Source organism: Nerophis ophidion, linkage group LG08 (assembly GCF_033978795.1).
Source record: "Nerophis ophidion isolate RoL-2023_Sa linkage group LG08, RoL_Noph_v1.0, whole genome shotgun sequence".
Taxonomy (NCBI): Eukaryota; Metazoa; Chordata; class Actinopteri; order Syngnathiformes; family Syngnathidae; genus Nerophis; species Nerophis ophidion.
Genome location: NC_084618.1, coordinates 22,735,803 through 22,756,221, shown reverse-complemented (window position 1 = coordinate 22,756,221; position 20,419 = coordinate 22,735,803).

Sequence of the window (20,419 nt, the reverse complement as noted above, 5' to 3'; positions counted from 1 at the left end):
GCCTACTGAAAGCCACTACTACCGACCACACAGTCTGATAGTTTATACATCAATGATGAAATATTAACATTGCAACACATGCCAATACGGTCGGTTTAGTTTACTGAATGGCAATTTTAAATGTAGCGCGAATTAACCTGCTGAAAACGTTGCGGTATGATGACGCGTGCCCGGACATTTTGATCCAGCACGGATCCCAGCTATAAGTCGTCTGCTTTAATCGCATAATTACACAGTATTCTGGACATCTGTGTTGCTGAATCTTTTGCAATTTGTTCAATTAATAATGGAGACGTCAAAGAAGAAAGATGTAGGTGGGAAGCGTTGTATTGCGGCTGCCTTTAGCCACACAAACACAGCCGGTGTTTCCTTGTTTACATTCTCGAAAGATGACGGTCAAGCTTTACTATGGAACACAGCGGACAACCGAACATGGTTCTCTACCGCATGTCAAACGGCAGGTTTCGGCGAGAAAATGGTGGTAACAACTCGGCTCTTACCTTAGACATGAGCGGAGAGCTTGCGTCGTTCCTCATGCAGCTGCGTACTCTCTTGCCTCCTCCCACCGGTCGCCCCCGACCGTCAGATACTTCCACCGTGGAGAAAGAAGAAAGAAAAAAAATCTCAGCCCGGCCCGACCGGCTGCCTTCGCCTCGTCGAGAAACGTGGCTTCCCTCGGAGACACTGGCGGTCGCCACACCCGTGGCCACACCCCTCAGACTTTCAGGTTGTACAGGTAAGACCATATAATCTCACTAAAACACTAGTAACACAATAAGCAGATAAGGGATTTTCCAGAACTATCCTAGTAAATGTGTCTAACAACATCTGAATTGCTCCCACTGTCCTCGTCTTTTTTTTTCTTTTTATAGTCCTTCACTCTCACTTTCCTCATCCACGAATCTTTCATCCTCGCTCAAATTAATGGGGAAATCGTCGCTTTCTCGGTCCGAATCACTCTCACTGCTGGTGGCCATGATTGTAAACAATGTGAGGATGTGACTTTATGTGACGTCACGCTCACATCGTCTGCTACTTCCGGTACAGGCAAGGCTTTTTTATTAGCGACCAAAAGTTGCGAAGTTTATCGTTGATGTTCTCTACTAAATCGTTTCAGCAAAAATATGGCAATATCGCGAAATGATCAAGTATGACACATAGAATGGACCTGCTATCCCCGTTTAAATAAGAAATTCTCATTTCAGTAGGCTTTTAACACAATAAGTAATTAATAATTCCGCCGGTAATCACAGTGTTAAAAATAACGTTCAAAATATAAAACATTCTCATGCATTTTAATCCATCCATCCGTTTCTACCGCACCTGTTCAAGAAGTCGCATTAATGGTCAAAAGTATTTCATTTATTATTGGTTAGCTTCAGAATAACAATGTTATTAAAAAGAATAAGCGATGCACGCGTTTAGTTGTTGTAATCTGGTAAAGTCCAAATGAAAGAGGATGCGTAGAATTCTCTTGTCAGAGCGTGGGACGACACTACAATGGTACAGGTCTACGGGTTTTGTTATGATCCGCTGCCCGGATAATATTATATTTACATTTTTGAGTCTTTTTGTATTATGTTCTGTTAGTTTTGGACTTCTTTAGTTCCTGGTTGCACTTCCTTGTTTGTTTTGTCACCATAGTTACGTATGATTTTCACCTGCCTCGGTTTTTTGGGACACACCTGTGTCCAATCAAGAGACATTATTTAAGCCTGCCTTCTCCCGTCAGTCTTTCTGGGTTCCTTGTTGGCGGTAAGCAACAGTCGCGTTTGTGTTTCTGGTTCCAGTGTCAGTGCTAAGTATTAGCATTAGCTTCCCGTGCGTTCGGCACGCTGTTCTTTTGTTTCCTGACCCTGTGCTAAGTGTTAGCCTTAGCATCCCGTGCGTTCGGCACGCTGTTATTATGTTTATTTCTGTCTGTTTAGTACTGTGTATTATTTATTAAATCATCCTACCTTTACGTTTTCATCATCCGGAGTGTCTTTTGCATCCCTGGAGAGAACAAAATCCCGCATCATCATGCGTCCCTAGCGCCACAGGTTTCTCCTCATTGAGCTAAATTGAATCCATTCTCTGATTAATTCCTTGCTTCTTGTTTGTTTAATAGATGTCATCAGTGTTTGAACGTGACAGTTGTATTCAGTGTTAACAATATTATACGGCTCTCACGGAAATACATTTTAAATTATTTGGCTTTCATGTCTCTCTTAGCCAAAAAGGTTCCCGACACCTGCACTAAGTGGTGTCTGTCATATTTTGGTTATTCAGCAAGGTGACTGATACATCTTTTTCACTTCGGATAGGATAGGATAGGATCCTGGATAGGTCTTTATTGTCATTACAGAACTACAACAAAACTTTGTTTTCAGCACAAACCCGTTCAAGATTAGACAAAAATAGTGTACAGGGTTACAGAACAGGAACGCTGATGGGTCGCCACAAGGCGCCCCGTAAAAGATAGGGAAAAGGTAAAAGCTGGGGAAGGATGAGTAAAAAAAACTCAGTCGGGAGTGGGGAAAAACCTCCATAACAAAGCACATATACGTATTATAACATACATTTCGAGATATCTAGCAACAGAGGGGATTGGGGGACCATGGTGGTAAGCCGCAGCCTAAGGCGCTGCCCATCCTTCCATCACCCCTGTGGGGTTTGCGTCAAGGGCGTTGGATTGGGGGTGGGGTATGTTTGCGAGGTGTGTATTTTTTTGTGGATGCATGTGTGTGTGTGTTAGCCTGCATTCTGTTCCGCGGCCTTGAGGTTGTGCAGCCGATAAGTCCAAAGTCAACAACAACAGGTGTGTGTCCATGAGAGAAAAGAATGGGGTTTTTTTGTGTCTTTGCAGCACTGTCCTTCAAAGGAGTCTTGAAATCTGGGAAACAATCTAAGTTAGACTGTTTTGTATGCGAGTGAATATAAAATGTGCTTTTCACTCTAAATTGTCTATGACTGGGGTAGGATTTTGTATAGGCATGACCATGGATAGATAGATAGATAGATAGATAGTACTTTATTGATTCCTTCAGGAGAGTTCCCTCAGGAAAATTAAAATATAACACACATATACCACGATATTGCAACCTTGACTACTGGTCGATACCGATACCAGCACGTATGATACAGGTTGTCTCTATAGATAACCTGTTATCTGTCTGCCTAGATAGCAAGAAGACACACTAGCAGAAGCATAACATACTGCTCGTATCAGACGTTTATATGCAGACCTATATGACCCGATATCTGACTGATATCCGATATCAATATGGGATCGAGACACCCCGATTTGTAAGAAAAGACAACGAGAGAGACAAGGTGTAGAAAATGGATGGATGGATGGACAATGTGTATGTGGTTTGAACGATTAAAGAGGATTCTGATACCACATTTTGTGCTTTGCAGGTGGTAAAATCAATCTGTACATGCTAATTTATCTGAGCAAAACATCCTCACCATAGCTGTATAGGTGACCAAACAGATTTGTGTAATACAGGTATAAAATAATAAGGGGTGCACCATTAATATCAGACGACACGATATTAGGAATTATCGTATTTTTCAGATTATAAAGTGCACTTAAAATCCTTTCGTATTTGGTTTTGCATATCGACCTTAAAGCAACTTTATTTAGTACATAGTGTAATGATAAGTGTGACCAGTGGATGGCAGTCACACATAATATATAAGTGTAGACTGCAAGATTACGCCAGTAAACAACTCCAAAACTTTAAATGATCCATTGAAAAATAAAAGAACATTACACACGGCAGTCAAAAATCGGCCAAAAATGTTTTAGTACGACTTTGAAGCCGCACCGCTTGATGGATTGTCGGCCCATTACGGGTACCGTAGTCAGAGATACTAGTATTACTATGGTGTGTGTATAAGGATTGCAAAATGGCACCCATTAGCAGACATATTGTCTGGCGATTTGTTTAACAATATTATACAAAACCAACTTTTCTTACCTTCTGGTACCTGCCGATGTGTATTTGAGATCTGCATAAGTCCTGAAAATATGCGCGCCTCTGCCATTGTAGTCCGTGCTGACACCGTAGTTGATAAGCTTCTTCTTTTTCACTATCGTCTTGTTATGGGGCATTCACCCTCTGCTGTTATCATTTCTAATATAAAATAGTGTAGAGTTCTAACTTATATCTTGCTATGGAAGTGCTAACAACTACCGTTGTAGTGAGTTTACATAATTCACCCACGGAACTTTAGTTATTAGAGAGTTCCGGTCAGACGTTTTTTCACGGGACACATTTCGGGCCTTGTTGTTGCACTCGTGAGTCTTAAATTTTGATTCGTGAATGTTTTATCGATCACAAATAGGGGAAATGCAGTATTAGGACTCCCGGGTGTTATTCTTTTTGTCATGATGAGCAATAAACCCAAAAAGCGAAGCTTCAATGAAAAGTGGCTTGTATTGGTATTCGGGTCTGTGGGAACCGTTTTCATTTTTTATTAAAAGAAAAATGATACAATGAATGAATTTTCAAAATGAGACTCACTGACTTTTGCTAATTTTCTGTGAAGAACATATATCAGGATACATATTTAATGACCACACACCATACACCCCCCCTACACATTTATATTACATATAAGATGTCGGGGTCCACTGGACGCGGGGCTAATAGAAGTGTGGAATTTGATGTTATGTGTACCACACGCGACCACCCACCCACACACAAACAGCAGGCCTAGACAAGACGAGGACAGAGTGTAGATACACAGAACATCAGAGGGTCAAATGTGCGAGAAAATGAAAGCGGACAGTGTTGACAAACAATGTTGCAACCTCGTGTAGGAACTGCAGGTGCAGAAACATCTACTGCGGGACCCCTTTTTGAAAATTCCTAGTGCCAACACTGTCAATTAATGTTAGTGCACGTCCAGGCCCCATGCCACACTTTGGCCACCCTTGATCTAAAGAAAGGGTCCAGTTAGTCACCGCCGATACCTTGAAACTCATCACCGCCACTCCTTCCTTCCTTTGGTATCGTCAAAACACGCCCACGTCTTCATGCGGCGTTGCCGCAAACCTGGGCTGTCCCCTGCATGCAAACTATCAAGAGCAGGCGACCTAAAGTAAATATGGATGTGCTTTACGGGAACATCATCCGCTCGTCGCCCTATGAAAAATTCACCGCTGCGCTGTAGAGCAGTGTTTTTCAACCACTGTGAGATATTGTATGGTGATCTGTAGGAGATTATGTAATTCACCTAATTGGGTTAAAAATTTTTTTGCAAAACAGTAATTATAATCTGCAAATGTGCCCCTGTTGAGTGTCTGTACTATGTAAAGCTCGGCAGAATAAACGTGTAATACTCTTCCATACCGTCACGCCCATGGGATCAGGTTTGGTTTTTGTCATGTTTGGTTTTATTTTTTGGACACTCGGTTCCTGTTCCTGTTTCTTTGTTACCATGCCAACTCATTGATTTTCACTTTACCCTCATGTCACGCCCCTGTCCTCAGTTTTCACACCTTCTTGTAATTATCACGGGTATTATTTAAACCTGTAGTTGCCAAGTGTTCAGACTGGCAACTTTACATATTCCTCAACCCGATTCATGCCAAGCCATGCTGTTTATCCCCACCTGCTCATGTCAAGTAAGTTTTTGGTTTAGTTATGTCACAGTTGTTTAGTTTTGTTTTTGTCTATAGTCATGCCATTGTGCTAGTTTTGTTTAGGGCAGCCAAGTGTTTGAACCTCCTTGTGAGCGCCCTTTGTTTGCCTTTTTGTAGTTCATTAGTGTAAAAAATAAAAATGTACTCACATTCATGTCTGGCTCGTGCCAATTTCCCTTTGTGTTGGAAAAACCAACTATCCCATAGTCCGAGTCCAGACACATACCAATAGGTGGCACCAGGTAGCTAATTGCTTTGTAGATGTTGGGAGCGACGACAATGGTTTGCAGGTAAAAAGGTATCTAATGCTTAAACCAAAAATAAACAAAGGGCGAGTGCCACTAAGAAAAGGCATTGGAGCTTAGGGAAGGCTATGCAAAACTACTTGTCCAGGGTGTACCCCGCCTTCCGCCCGATTGTAGCTGAGATAGGCGCCAGCGCCCCCCGCGACCCCGAAAGGGAGTAAGCGGTAGAAAATGGATGGATGGATGGATATTTTTTGCAAACCAGTAATTATAATCCGCAAATAATGTGCTGTTGTTGAGTGTCTGTACTGTCTGGAGATCAGCAGACTTACCACGTTATACTCTTCCATATCAGTAGGTGGCAGCAGGTAGCTAATTGCTTTGTAGATGTCGGGAACAGCGTGAGGCAGAGTGAAGGTAAAAAGGTATCTACTGCTTAAACCAAAAATAAACAAAAGGTGAGTGCCCCTAAGAAAAGGCATTGAAGCTTAGGGAAGGCTATGCAGAACGAAACTCAAACTGAACTGGCTACAAGGTAAACACAAACAAAATGCTGGACGACAGCGAAGACTTACTGGGGAGCATCCACAATGTACGCCAGTTCCATTGGCAGCATAACAGGCCAAGAGCATAATAATATCACCACCATGCTTGACGGTAGGAGGTGTTCCTGGGATTTAAGGGCTCACCTTTTCTCCTCCAAACATATTGCTGGGTATTGTGGCGAAACAGCTCAATTTTTGTTTCATCTGAGCACAGAACTTTCCTCCAGAAGGCCTTATCTTTGTCCATGTGATGTCAGATGAAACAAAAAGTAGGTTCTTTACAAGTGTATGTAAACTTTTGACCACGACTGTACATGAGATCTCATCTGCAGGGCATTATGTTCAAGGACAAAACATGATTGCACCTTCTAGTGTCTATCCTTGCAAATGCACACACATTTTGTATTTCATTTAAAGGAGAACCACACTTTTTTTGGAATTAGGTCAATCGTCTAGCTAAACATGCCTCACTACACACCGTAGCTCACCAGCGTCAAAATGTAAACAAACTTCATTGGTGGATCCACACCTGACATCCATTGTAATAATACCAAGAACAGGATCTAGTCAATACTACTATGATTACATTGATATTTTTTTGCATCACAAAGTCTTGTTTAGCTTTTTCATAATTTACTATATTATGTTTATAAACTAAGGAAATATGTCCTTGGACACATTAAAAACTTGACTATGACCAATGTATGATCCTGTAACTACTTGGTATCAAAGTGATACCCAACTTTGTGGTATCATCCAAAACTAATGTAAAGTATGAAACACCAGAAGAATAAGTGATTATTACATTTTAAGTGTAAATAAAACATATTGAAATAGAAAATAAGCAGATATTAACAGTAAATAAACAAGTAGATTAATAACTCATTGTCTACCACTTGTCCTTGATAATTTTGACAACATAATAGAATGGAAAATGACACGATATGTTACTGCATATGACTAAACTAAATTAGGAGCCTTTTTTTTGTTTACTTACTAATAAAAGACAAGTTGTCTACTATGTTCACGATTTTATTTTAGGATAAACTTGCAATAAGAAACATATGTTTAATGTGCAGTAAGATTTTGTGTTGAAATTAAGACAATAATGCCATTTTTTGTGGTCCCCTTTATTTAGAAAAGTATCGAAAAGTACTGAAAAGTATTGAAATATTTTTAGTACCGGTACCAAAATAGGGCAGCACGGTGGAACACAGGGGTTAGTGTACTGTATATGCCTCACAATACAAAGGTCCTGAGTAGTACTGAAGTCAATCGTGGGCTCGGGAGCTTTCTGTATGGAGTTTGCATGTTCTCCCCGTGACTGCGTGGGTACTCCGGTTTCCTCCCACCTCCAAAAACATGCACCTGGGGATTGGTTGATTGGCAACACTAAATTAGCCCTAGTGTGTGAACGTTGTCTATCTGTGTTGGCCCTGCGATGAATTGGCGACTTGTCCAGAGCGTACCCTGCCTTCCGCCGAATGCAGCTGAGATAGGCCCGAGCACCTCCCGCGACCCCAAAGGGACAAGCGGTAGAAAATGGATGCATGGATGGTACCAAAATATTGGGACCGGGACAACTTTAGTTTGTACTGAATGATTCATCTTCAATTTTACTTTCCTCTCAGGATTTTAGAGAGCCGTGACCTTAAAAATATTCCTTCTAAAAGAGAGGGTCCGTATAGTACAGTGACCAGCTTATCCCAGCAGAATGAAAACCCACATCCAAGCGGAGTGTCTCTGCCTTTGGAGGTTCCACCGTGTGTTGTTCATGACATCATAACTACACCCCTCACCCATCCCCCTTTAGCATCGTTACAGTCTGTCATGTCCTTACGCCGCCCACCCTCCGGTCCATCTGCCAGGAGCGAGCCAGCACCTCATATCTGCGATCAATGGAGGCCTAAGCGAGCTTCCTTGGCCAGCTCAAAGAAGACAAAAGGATGAGCGGCTGTGGGAAGACTCAGACCCACGCTCGCACACACAAACACATTCAAACACACACTTTCTTGTATTTCATACCTTGTGGGGACCTCTGAAAAATGCCTACCTTTTACCACCCTTTCTAAATGTATAAAGATTTGTATTTACAATATTAATATACTATGCCCGTATAAAAAATGCTTGTTGTGAAAAATTATATGGCATTTCACAAGAAAAAGGTGACAATCTCACAAAAAAAACTTAGAATTTTGGCAGTATTATAGTAGTGAATTAAAGGATGAGCGGCTGTGGGAAGACTCAGACCCACACACACACACGCACTCACACACACACACACACACACACACACTTTCTTGTATTACAAACCTTCTGGGGACCTCTGAAAAATGCCTACCGCTTGAGGACCACCCTTTCTAGGTGTATGAAGATTTGTATTTACAATATTAATAACATATGCATACTACGCCCCGCATAAAAAAAGCATGTTGTGAAAAATGAGTTGGAATTTCACACGAAAAAGGTCACATTTTCACAAGAAAAACTAGGAATTTTGGCAGTTGTATAATAGTGAATTAAAGGATGAGCGGCTGTGGGAAGATTCAGACACACACACGCACACTCACACACTTTCTTGTATTTCAGACCTTCTGGGGACCTCTGAAAAATGCCTACCTCTTGAGGACCACACTTTCTAGGTGTATGAAGATTTGTGTTTACAATATTAATGACATATGCATACTACGCCCCGCATAAAAAAAGCATGTTGTGAAAAATGAGTTGGAATTTCACACGGAAAAGGTCACATTTTCACAAGAAAAACTTGGAATTTTGGCAGTATTATAACAGTGAATTAAAGGATGAGCGGCTGTGGGAAGACTCAGACACACGGACACACGCACACACACACGCACACACACACTGTCTTGTATTTCATACCTTCTGGGGACCTCCGAAAAAGGCCTCTGTAGGACCACCCTTTCTAGATGTATAAAGATGTGTATTTACAATATTAATAACATATACATACTATGGCCATATAATAAGCTTTTTGTGAAAAATTAGTTGGAATCACAATTTCACAAGAAAAACTTAGAATTTTGGCAGTGTTATAATAGTGAATTCGTGTGAAGTGAATTATATTTATATAGCACCTTTTCTGTAGTGACTCAATGCACTTTACATAGTGAAACCCAATATCTAAGTTACATTTAAACCAGTGTGGGTGGCACTGGGAGCAGGTGGGTAAAGTGTCTTGCCCAAGGACACAACGGCAGTGACTAGGATGGTGGAAGCGGGGGTCGAACCTGGAACCCTCAAGTTGCTGCCAACCGAGCTATACCACCCCATAAACTAAACAACGCAAGACAAAATGTTATAGGAAAAACTGAACATGTGTGCAACATTATGATAAAAGTTGGAATTTTACTCAACAACAGTCACAAATTTACCAGAAAAGCTCAGAATTTTGGCAAATTTATGAAAAGTCGTAATTTTACTCGACAAAAGTCACAATTTTTTAAGAAAACTAAATTATTTTTTTTTAAATATTATAATAATCGGAAATTTACTTGGTAAAATATGTTACTCAAAATTAAATTTCAGTGTTTTACAAGAAGTAAAAAAAAATGGCAATATTGAGATAAAAGTCAGAATTTTATGTGACAAAAGTCACCATTTTGCATTAAAAAGTAATTTACATAAAAAAGTAATCTTTTTTTTAAGGAAATTATTGCAATATTACAGAAGCAAAAGGAATATGAGAAATTGTTCCCAATTTTATAAGAAAACTGTCGACACAATGTGAGGAAAAAGACTGCTTTTAAGTGAATTTTTTTATTTTGAATTTTTGGTTAGTAATTGTTTTTAAGTCTTCATTTTTTACTTCAAGTTATTACAGTATGTCTCTATATACAGTACATATTTTTTTTTTTTTTCATAAATTTTGGCCAACAGGAGCACATTTCAATTTCTTGCACACATTTGTTATTACACATGTTGGCCAGAGGGGGAGCACTTCAAATTTTTTACACACACTTATTTCATATGTTGAGCACTTTTAAAACCGACACACAGTCAACTTGAAAAATCCCTCTGTCAGAATAATTGTATCTAATTTATCACAAAACTTTGCGTTACATTGAGTTCAGCTCGCTCTGCGAGAGGACAAAAGCAGTCTTTGATCCTGCCAAGCAAAAGGTTCGTAAAACTCCACTTTGTTGGATGGAGAGCGAGGTGAGGGTACTCCACAGGAATATTTTGTCATGACCTAAGATCTACAAAGCGGAGATGAGGCATGATCTGACTCCCCTCCAGGCATCGTTTCTTTGAACTGTTTTGTAACCAAAGGCGGTGGCTGTTTACTACCCCCGTCCCTTTAGAAACAGCTGTTGCCATGTAATTAGGGAAAGTCCAATTAAAAGAGGAGGCGTACAATCTTTCGCCGGAGCGTAATGACTCCGTTCAAGGGTACAGAAGTACATGTTTCCCCTCACTGAGCCGAATTGAATTTTGTCTCTGTGTAATTCCTTGCTTCTTGTCTTGTTTAATAGATGTCATCAATGTTTGAACCTGACAGTCTCGTTCCTGGTATGTCTTCTTCCGGAACTTAAATGGGAACTGCACTTTTACTGGCTATTATTTGGAATCCTTATGTAAGGCATTTTTCTTTTTAATGCATTCCAAACAGTAAATACATGCGATCAGAGCGTGGTGAAACACTCCACAACGGTACAGGTCTACGCGTTTCTCCACATTGAGCCAAATTGAATTCTGTCTCTGTTTAATTCCTACCTGTTTAATAGGTTCAAACACTGATGACATCTGACAGTCTCGTTCCTGGTATGTCTTCTTCCGGAACTTAAAGGGGAACTTCACTTTTACTGCCCATTATTTACAATCCATATATGAAACATTTTTCTTTTTAATGCATTCCAAGCAGTAAATACATGCGATCAGAGGGTGGTGAGACACTCTACAAGGGTACAGGTCTATGTGTTTCTCCTCATTGAGCCAAATTGAATTTTGTCTCTGTTTAATTCCTTGCTTCTTGTCTTGTTTAATAGATGTCATCAGTGTTTGAACCTGACAGTCTCGTTCCTGGTATGTCTTCTTCCGGAACTTAAAGGGGAACTGCACTTTTATTGCCCCATTATTTACAATCCTTGTGTAAAACATTTTTCTTTTTAATGCATTCCAAACAGTAAATACAAGCGATCAGAGGGTGGTGAGACACTCTACAAAGGTACAGGTCTACGCGTTTCTCCTCATTGAGCCAAAATGAATTCTGTCTATGTTTAATTCCTTCTTGTTTAATAGATGTCATCAGTGTTTGAACCTGACAGTCCCGTTCCTGGTATGTCTTCTTCCGGAACTTAAAAGGGAACTGCACTTTTATTGCCCCATTATTCACAATCCTTATGTAAGACATTTTTCTTTTTAATGGATTCCAAACAGTAAATACATGTGATCAAAGCGTGGTGAGACTCTACAAGGGTACAGGTCTATGCGTTTCTCCTCATTGAGCCAAATTGAATTCTGTCTCTGTTTAATTCCTTCTTGTTTAATAGGTTCAAACACTGATGACATCTGACAGTCTCGTTCCTGGTATGTCTTCTTCCGGAACTTAAAGGGGAACTTCACTTTTATTGCCCATTATTTACAATTTTTATGTAAGACATTTTGCTTTTTAAAGCATTCCAAACAGTATATACATGCGATCAGAGGGTGGTGAGACACTCTACAAGAGTACAGGTCTACGTGTTTCTCCTCATTGAGCCAAATTGAATTCTGTCTCTGTTTAATTCCTTCTTGTTTAATAGATGTCATCAGTGTTTGAACCTGACAGTCCCATTCCTGGTATGTCTTCTTCTGCAACTTAAAGGGGAACTGCACTTTTATTGCCCCATTATTCACAATCTTTATGTAAGACATTTTTCTTTTTAATGGATTCCAAACAGTAAATACATGCGTTAAAATCGTGGTGAGACACTCTACAAGGTTAATTGAATTCTGTCTCTGTTTAATTCCTTGCTTCTTGTCTTGTTTAATAGATGTCATCAGCGTTTGAACCTGACACCCTCCTTTTTGATAGATTTCACCACCAGGGGGTGCAAATGAGACATTCTCTATTAGATGCGATGTTTTTTCCGTATTGGGACCATGATTTATGTCCTGATTTGTTCACCGGTCCTCACATGGACGGTACTTTTCCTACATGTCTCAAGAAGGGTAGACATACAAGAACACACACACACATATACACGCACACACACACACACTTCCAGCTTTCTGACACACACACACACACATACATACACAGCCTTCAGCTTCCATAAATCTTTTAATCACGACACCAACTGAAGCTATTCCTCCCCACCCCCCTCCCCCTCCCATGATAACACAGACTTGCTCCTTTCTTCTCTTGTATTCCACACCCCCCCACACACCCCCCCCCCCGACTCTCGCATGCTCACCCCCAATCACGATACCTCACGGCCGCCGTCACGTTTTTCCACTCATCCTTCGCCGTTTGACAGCGGCGCTGGCCCCTCCCCCTCCTCCCCGCTGTAGAACCCCCTAATGAGTACGCCTGCACTGCTCGGTAAATTATTCAATAAGTGGGTGAGGAATCTCGACGCCCCATCCCTCGCTCCCTCCCTTTTTCGAAATAGACTTCCTCATATTGAGGGGGGAGAGTCGGTCCCGGCGACTCGTTGTTCTTCGCCAACGGAACACGCCCAGCTCCGCATCTGACGAAATGATTACAAGAAAACGTGATATCGGATATAGGCTCTCAGCATTAAGGGTTGCCCACTGTGCTGCTCACTGCTCCCCTCAACTCCCAGGGGGTGGGGTCAACTGTAGTGGGTAATTTCACAACACTGAGTGTGTGTGCGACTATCAGTGGTGCTTTAACTAGATATATTCCTTAAGAGTAGCCAGTGTGCAGCTTGCAAACCGCACTTAACATTGTACTGTTGATTTGCTGTACCGATCGCATCCGGACCGATACGGTAACAATTCCCGGTACCTGGGAAAAACAATGAGTTGATTGTGATAACTGCCGTCCAATTGTTTTATCTTGTTTTATTATCACATTTCTGAGTCTCGTTTGCAAGCATGACATTAAGTTGCAATTACAGTCCGAGTCAGTGTGTAGTATATGGTGTGTTTTGTTGTGCCCTAAAAAGTGTTGATACTGTAAGTATTGTACTTATTACCATGTTAAGTTGCAATTACAGTCCGAGATGTTAGATTGCAGTGGTGTGTAGTTTATGGTGTGTTTTGTTGCGCCCTAAAAAGTGTTGATACGCTAAGTTTTGTACTTGTTACCCCATTAAGTTGCAGTTACAGTCCGAGACATTAGATGGCAGTAGTGTGTAGTTTGTGGTGTTTTGTGGCGCCCTAAAAATTGTTGATACTGTAAGTATTGTACTTATTACCACATTAAGTTGCAATTACAGTCCGAGACATTAGATGGCAGTAGTGTTGCAATTACAGTGCGAGACATTAGATGGCAGTAGTACGTAGTTCGTGGTGTGTTTTGTTGCGCCCTAAAAAGTGTTGTCACTGTAAGTATTGTACTTATTACCACATTAAGTTTCAATTACAGTCCGAGACGTTACATGGCAGTAGTGTGTAGTTTATGGTGTGTTTTGTAGGACCCTAAAAAGTGTTGATACTCTTAAGTATTATACGTATTACCACATTAGGTTGCAATTACAGTCCGAGACGTGAGTTGGCTTTAATGGGTAGTTTATGGTGTGTTTTGTGGCGCTCTAATAACTGTTAATACCGTAAGTATTGTACTTCTTACCACATTAGGTTGCAATTACAGTCCGAGACGTTCGATGACAGTAGTGTGTAGTTCATTGTGTGTTTTGTTGCGCCCTAAAAAGTGTTGCTACTGTAAGTTTTGTACTTATTACCACAATATGTTGCCATTACAGTCCAAGACGTTAGATGGCAGTATTGTGTAGTTTATGGTGTGTTTTGTTGCGCCCTAAAAAGTGTTGTCACTGTAAGTATTGTACTTATGATCACATTAGGTTGCAATTACAGTCCAAGACGTTAGATGGCTGTAGTGTGTTGTTTGTGGTGTGTTTTGTGGCGCCTTAAAAAGTGTCGTCACTGTAAGTATTGTACTTATTACCACATTAAGTTGCAATTACAGTCCGAGACGTTAGATGGCAGGAGTGTGTAGCTTGTGGTGTGTTTTGTTGCGCCCTAAAAAGTGTTGATCCTGTAAGTATTGTACTTCTTACCACATTAAGTTGCCATTACAGTCTGAGACGTAAAATGGCAGTAGTGTGTAGTTTATTGTGTGTTTTGTTGAGCTCTAAAAAGTGTTGATACTGATAGTATTGTACTTATTACCACATTAAGTTGCAATTACAGTCCGAGACGTTAGATGGCAGTAGTGTATAGTTCGAGTGTTTTGTTACGCCCTATAAAGTGTTGATACTGTAAGTATTGTACTTATTACCCTATGAAGTTGCAATTACAGTCTGAGACGTTAAATGGCAGTAGTGTGTAGTTTATGGTGTGTTTTGTGGGACCCTAAAATGTGTTGATACTCTAAGTATTATACGTATTACCACATAAGGTTGCAATTACAGTCCGAGACGTGAGTTGGCTTTAATGGTAGGTTAAGGTGTGTTTTGTGGCGCCCTAATAAGTGTTAATACCGTAAGTATTGTACTTATTACCGCATTAAGTTGCAATTACAGTCCGAGACGTTAGATGACAGTAGTGTGTAGTTCATTGTGTGTTTTATTGCGATCTAAAAAGTGTTGCTACTGTAAGCATTGTACTTATTACCACATTAAGTTGCCATTACAGTCTGAGACGTAAAATGGCAGTAGTGTGTAGTTTATGGTGTGTTTTGTTGCGCCCTAAAAAGTGTCGTCACTGTAAGTATTGTACTTATTACCACATTAAGTTGCAATTACAGTCCGAGACGTTAGATGAGAGGAGTGTGTAGCTTGTGGTGTGTTTTGTTGCGCCCTAAAAAGTGTTGATCCTGTAAGTATTGTACTTATTACCACGTTAAGTTACAATTACAGTCCGAGACGTGAGATGGCAGTAGTGTGTAGTTCATGGTGTGTTTTGTTGCGCTCTCTAAAGTGTTGATACTGTAAGTATTGTACTTATTACCACGTGAAGTTGAAATTACAGTTTGAGACAATGGTTGGCAGTAGTGTGTGGTTTGTGGTGTGTTTTGTTGCGCCCTAAAAAGTGTTGATACTGTAAGTATTGTACTTATTACCACGTTAAGTTACAATTACAGTCCGAGACGTGAGATGGTAGTAGTGTGTAGTTAATGGTGTGTTTTGTTGCGCCCTCCAAAGTGTTGATACTGTAAGTATTGTACTTATTACCACGTGAAGTTGAAATTACAGTTTGAGACAATGGATGGCAGTAGTGTGTGGTTTGTGGTGTGTTTTGTTGCGCCCTAAATAGTGTTGATATTGTAAGTTTTGTACTTATTACCACATTAAGTTGCAATTACTGTCCGAGACATTAGATGGCAATAGTGTGTAGTTTGTGGTGTGTTTTGTTGCACTCTAAAAAGTGTTGATCCTGTAAGTATTGTACTTATTACCACATTAAGTTGCAATTACAGTCTCAGACGTGAAATGGCAGTAGTGTTTAGTTTATGGTGTGTTTTGTTGCGCCCTAAAAATTGTTGATACTGTAAGTATTGTTCTTATTACCACATTAAGTTGCAATTATAGTCCGAGACGTTAGATGGCAGTAGTGTGTAGTTTATGGTGTGTTTTGTGGCGCCCTAAAAAGTGTTGATACTGTAAGTATTGTACTTATTACCACATTAAGTTGCAATTTCTGTCCGAGACTTTTGATTTTTGTAGTGTATATTTATTGTGTACTTTGTTGCGCCCTAAAACGTGTTGACACTGTAAGTATTGTTCTTATTACCACATTAAGTTGCAATTATAGTCCGAGACGTTAGATGGCAGTAGTGTGTAGTTTGTGGTGTTTTTGGTTGCGCCCTAAAAAGTGTTGATCCTGTAAGTATTGTACTTATTACCACATTAAGTTGCAATTACAGTCTCAGACGTGAAATGGCAGTAGTGTGCAGTTTATGCTTTGTTTTGTTGCGCCCTATAAAGTGTTGATACTGTAAGTATTGTACTTATTACCACATTAAGTTGCAATTACTGTCCGAGACATTAGATGGCAGTAGTGTGTAGTTTGTGGTGTTTTTGGTTGCGCCCTAAAAAGTGTTGATCCTGTACGTATTGTACTTATTACCACATTAAGTTGCAATTACAGTCTCAGACGTGAAATGGCAGTAGTGTGTAGTTTATGGTGTGTTTTGTTGCGCCCTAAAAAGTGTTGATACTGTAAGTATTGTACTTATTACCACATTAAGTTGCAATTTCTGTCCGAGACTTTTGATTTCTGTAGTGTATATTTATGGTGTGCTTTGTTGCGCCCTAAAACGTGTTGATACTGTAAGTGTTGTACTTATTGCCACATTAAGCGGAAATTACAGTTCGAGACAATGGATGGCAGTAGTGTTGATACTGTAAGTATTGAGAGATTAAATTTTGGATAGGTACGGTTCACATTTGAACCGATACGGTACCAATTTTCGGTACCTGGGAATTGACACCAGTACCTGGCGGTACCATTTTGCGGTACTTTTGAGTGTGTTAATAACTATGAAGTGTTTTTGATGATAACAACCTTTTTTTTATTTTATTTTTTTGCAACATTTGGAAATGGGCAGATTATGATAACTGCTGTCCGGTCATTTTATTTTGTTTTTTTATCACATTTGTAAGTATGACCGTTACAAGTCCAAGACTTGTAAGGCAAAATAGAATAGAATGGACTTTATTGTCATTATATTTGCATATAACGACATTAAAGACTCCAACTTAAGGTGCGGTAGTGGGAACAAATGTGTGGTAAAATAAATAACACAAGAGGTAATAAAGGAAAAAACTAACAATTGAAATAAACAGACTACGATCCAATAAAAATAATAAGCTATCCTGTACAATATGCAAAACAATATAGAGATACAAAATACGTCCGTTCTCCCGTTTCTGTCTACACACCGTGTCTGCTTGTAAGTACTCTGTGATTGTGCGCTGCCGAACACGCTCCTCGTGAAAATCAGCAATAAATGAGTCATAAAAATGGGGTCCTGCAGTAAAATTTTTGGGCAAACAAATGACAAATTTATGATGTTATATCTGCCATTCTATGTTGTGTTTTGGAAAAAGGTTGTCATAAACAGTACTTCTTTCATAAAAATGATGATAATAATACAACATAAAAACATTTTTATGCATATGTGAATTTATTCAGTTATAAACATTCATTCGCTTTCTTCTTTCCTTAATGGATCTAAACTTTACCGCTGCAAAAATTGTGATCTTTGTGTTACTCTGGCCAAAAATAGAACTATTTTTCGCCAAAGTAAGTCAAAGAAAAGGAATCTGAAGTTGTCTTTATTTTTTAGTTTTAATGCCATGATTTTAATAGTCCGGCCAGAGTGTAGCAAGCAGTATAAAATGGATTAGAAATGACAGATTTAAAAAGAATTAAAATACAAAAATAACATTTGAATTCAAATATTTTAACTTGGGACTTCCAGCGTGCCAGATTTTGGATGCTAGCGGGCCGGATCCGACCCGCAGGCCGTAGTTTGGGGACCCCCGATGTAACATATGCTTGTCGAGGGGATGTATTTTTTTTATCCTCGTCAAAAGGAGAGAAAAAAAATGATTGCCTCAATATTTGATTCCCATGCATACCATAACCGCTTTGACATTTTCCTGTTTTGGTGGGGGATCAGCTGTAATCCCTCCTGCGGGGGCGCCTGCGTCTCATCCCCCTCGTTTAATTTGGCCGCGCGTCAAAAAAAAAAACATTTCATTAAAACGAAAACAAAAAAAGACATGTCGCGGAAAATACAAAAGGTGTCTCTTGAGTGGATAAATGTCAGCTAAAAGTGATGACATCTATTAAAACAGACACGAAGCAAGGAATCATGCAGAGACAGAGTTTAATTTTGCTCAATAGAGGAAAGACGTACACATAACGCGTATAGTCTTCCAAATGATGCTTTTGTTATAAATAAAAAAGTCTCAAATATGACATTTGCAGACTCGGTGCAATGGATGCCCGAGAGAGAGCGAGAGAGAGAAGAATGAACGCTGGATATGATAGCGGTATTAATAATTCAACGCCGTTTATTATTGTTTGCACACACAAGTACAGTAAATACGGGTGCGGCATAACAACAGCCTGAGATGCTCTATTGACTGCAGATGCTCACTCGTCGTCCTAATTAAAAGCGCTCTAATGTTGTAGGTGAGACTAAGCAAATTCAACAAGGTATGTTTGTTAAGATCCGTACTCCGATCTTCTTCACATATTGTTTATTGTTCCATTGTTGTCTCATTCTCCATCTGACCCGCTTACTTCCTGTTTAGTCAGTCACCTTGGTTACACATTAGTTTCACCTGCTCCTCGTTTTCGACACACACCTGTTTCTCCTTGATTACTCCCTTTACAAGCCCTCCCTTCGTCTGTGGACTTTTTTGTTGTGGGGAGGGGGTTTAAGTTTTTTCTTTGCTATTTTCTTTTTGGACATCTGGAATCTGTCTCTTTTGGGGGGGATACTGTTATGATCCTCACTCCGATCTTCTTCACATATTGTTTATTGTTCCATTGTTGTCTCATTCTCCGTCTGACCCGCTTACTTCCTGTTTAGTCAGTCACCTTGGTTACACATTAGTTTCACCTGCTCCTCGTTTTCGACACACACCTGTTTCTCCTTGATTACACTCTTTATAAGCCCTCCCTTCATCTGTGGACTTTTTTGTTGTGGGGAGGGGGTTTAAGTTTTTTATTTGCTATTTTAATTTTGGACATCTGGAATCTGTCTCTTTTGGGGGGGGGGGATACTGTTAAGATCCGTACTTCGATCTTCTTCACATATTGTTTATTGTTCCATTGTTGTCTCATTCTCCGTCTGACCCGCTTACTTCCTGTTTAGTCAGTCACCTTGGTTACACATTAGTTTCACCTGCTCCTCGTTTTCGACACACACCTGTTCCTCCTTGATTACTCCCTTTATAAGCCCTCCCTTCGTCTGTGGACTTTTTTGTTGTGGGGAGGGGGTTTAAGTTTTTTATTAGCGGCCCCCGCAACCCCGAAAGGGAATAAGCGGTAGGAAATGGATGGATGGATGGATTTGCTATTTTAATTTTGGACATCTGGAATCTGTCTCTTTTGGGGGTGGTACTGTTAAGATCCGTACTCCGATCTTCTTCACATATTGTTTATTGTTCCATTGTTGTCTCATTCTCCGTCTGACCCGCTTACTTCCTGTTTAGTCAGTCACCTTGGTTACACATTAGTTTCACCTGGTCCTCGTTTTCGACACACACCTGTTTCTCCTTGATTACTCCCTTTATAAGCCCTCCCTTCGTCTGTGGACTTTTTTGTTGTGGGGAGGGGGTTTAAGTTTTTTCTTTGCTATTTTCTTTTTGGACATCTGGAATCTGTCTCTTTTTGGGGGGGATACTGTTATGATCCTTACTCCGATCTTCTTCATATATTGTTTATTGTTCCATTGTTGTCTCATTCTCCGTCTGACCCCGCTTACTTCCTGTTTAGTCAGTCACCTTGGTTACACATTAGTTTCACCTGCTCCTCGTTTTCGACACACACCTGTTCCTCCTTGATTACTCTCTTTATAAGCCCTCCCTTCGTCTGTGGACTTTTCATTATTCTTTCTGGGACTCTAGTTTGCTCTCATGCAACTGTACAACTGGTATGTTTTTCTCGCTAACTCATACGCTAAGCCACGTGCCATTTTAGCTCTCATGCTAATTGTGTTTTGTTTTACATTTTGTGCCTTCATGCCAAGTTTAGTTTATGTGTACTTCCTAGCTCTCATGCTAGCATCTTTTGTTTGCCTCTTATTAGCACCAGTGTTTCTGTTCATAGAACCTTTTTGTAGAATACATCTGTTACATCTTACCTTTGTTGTGTTCATC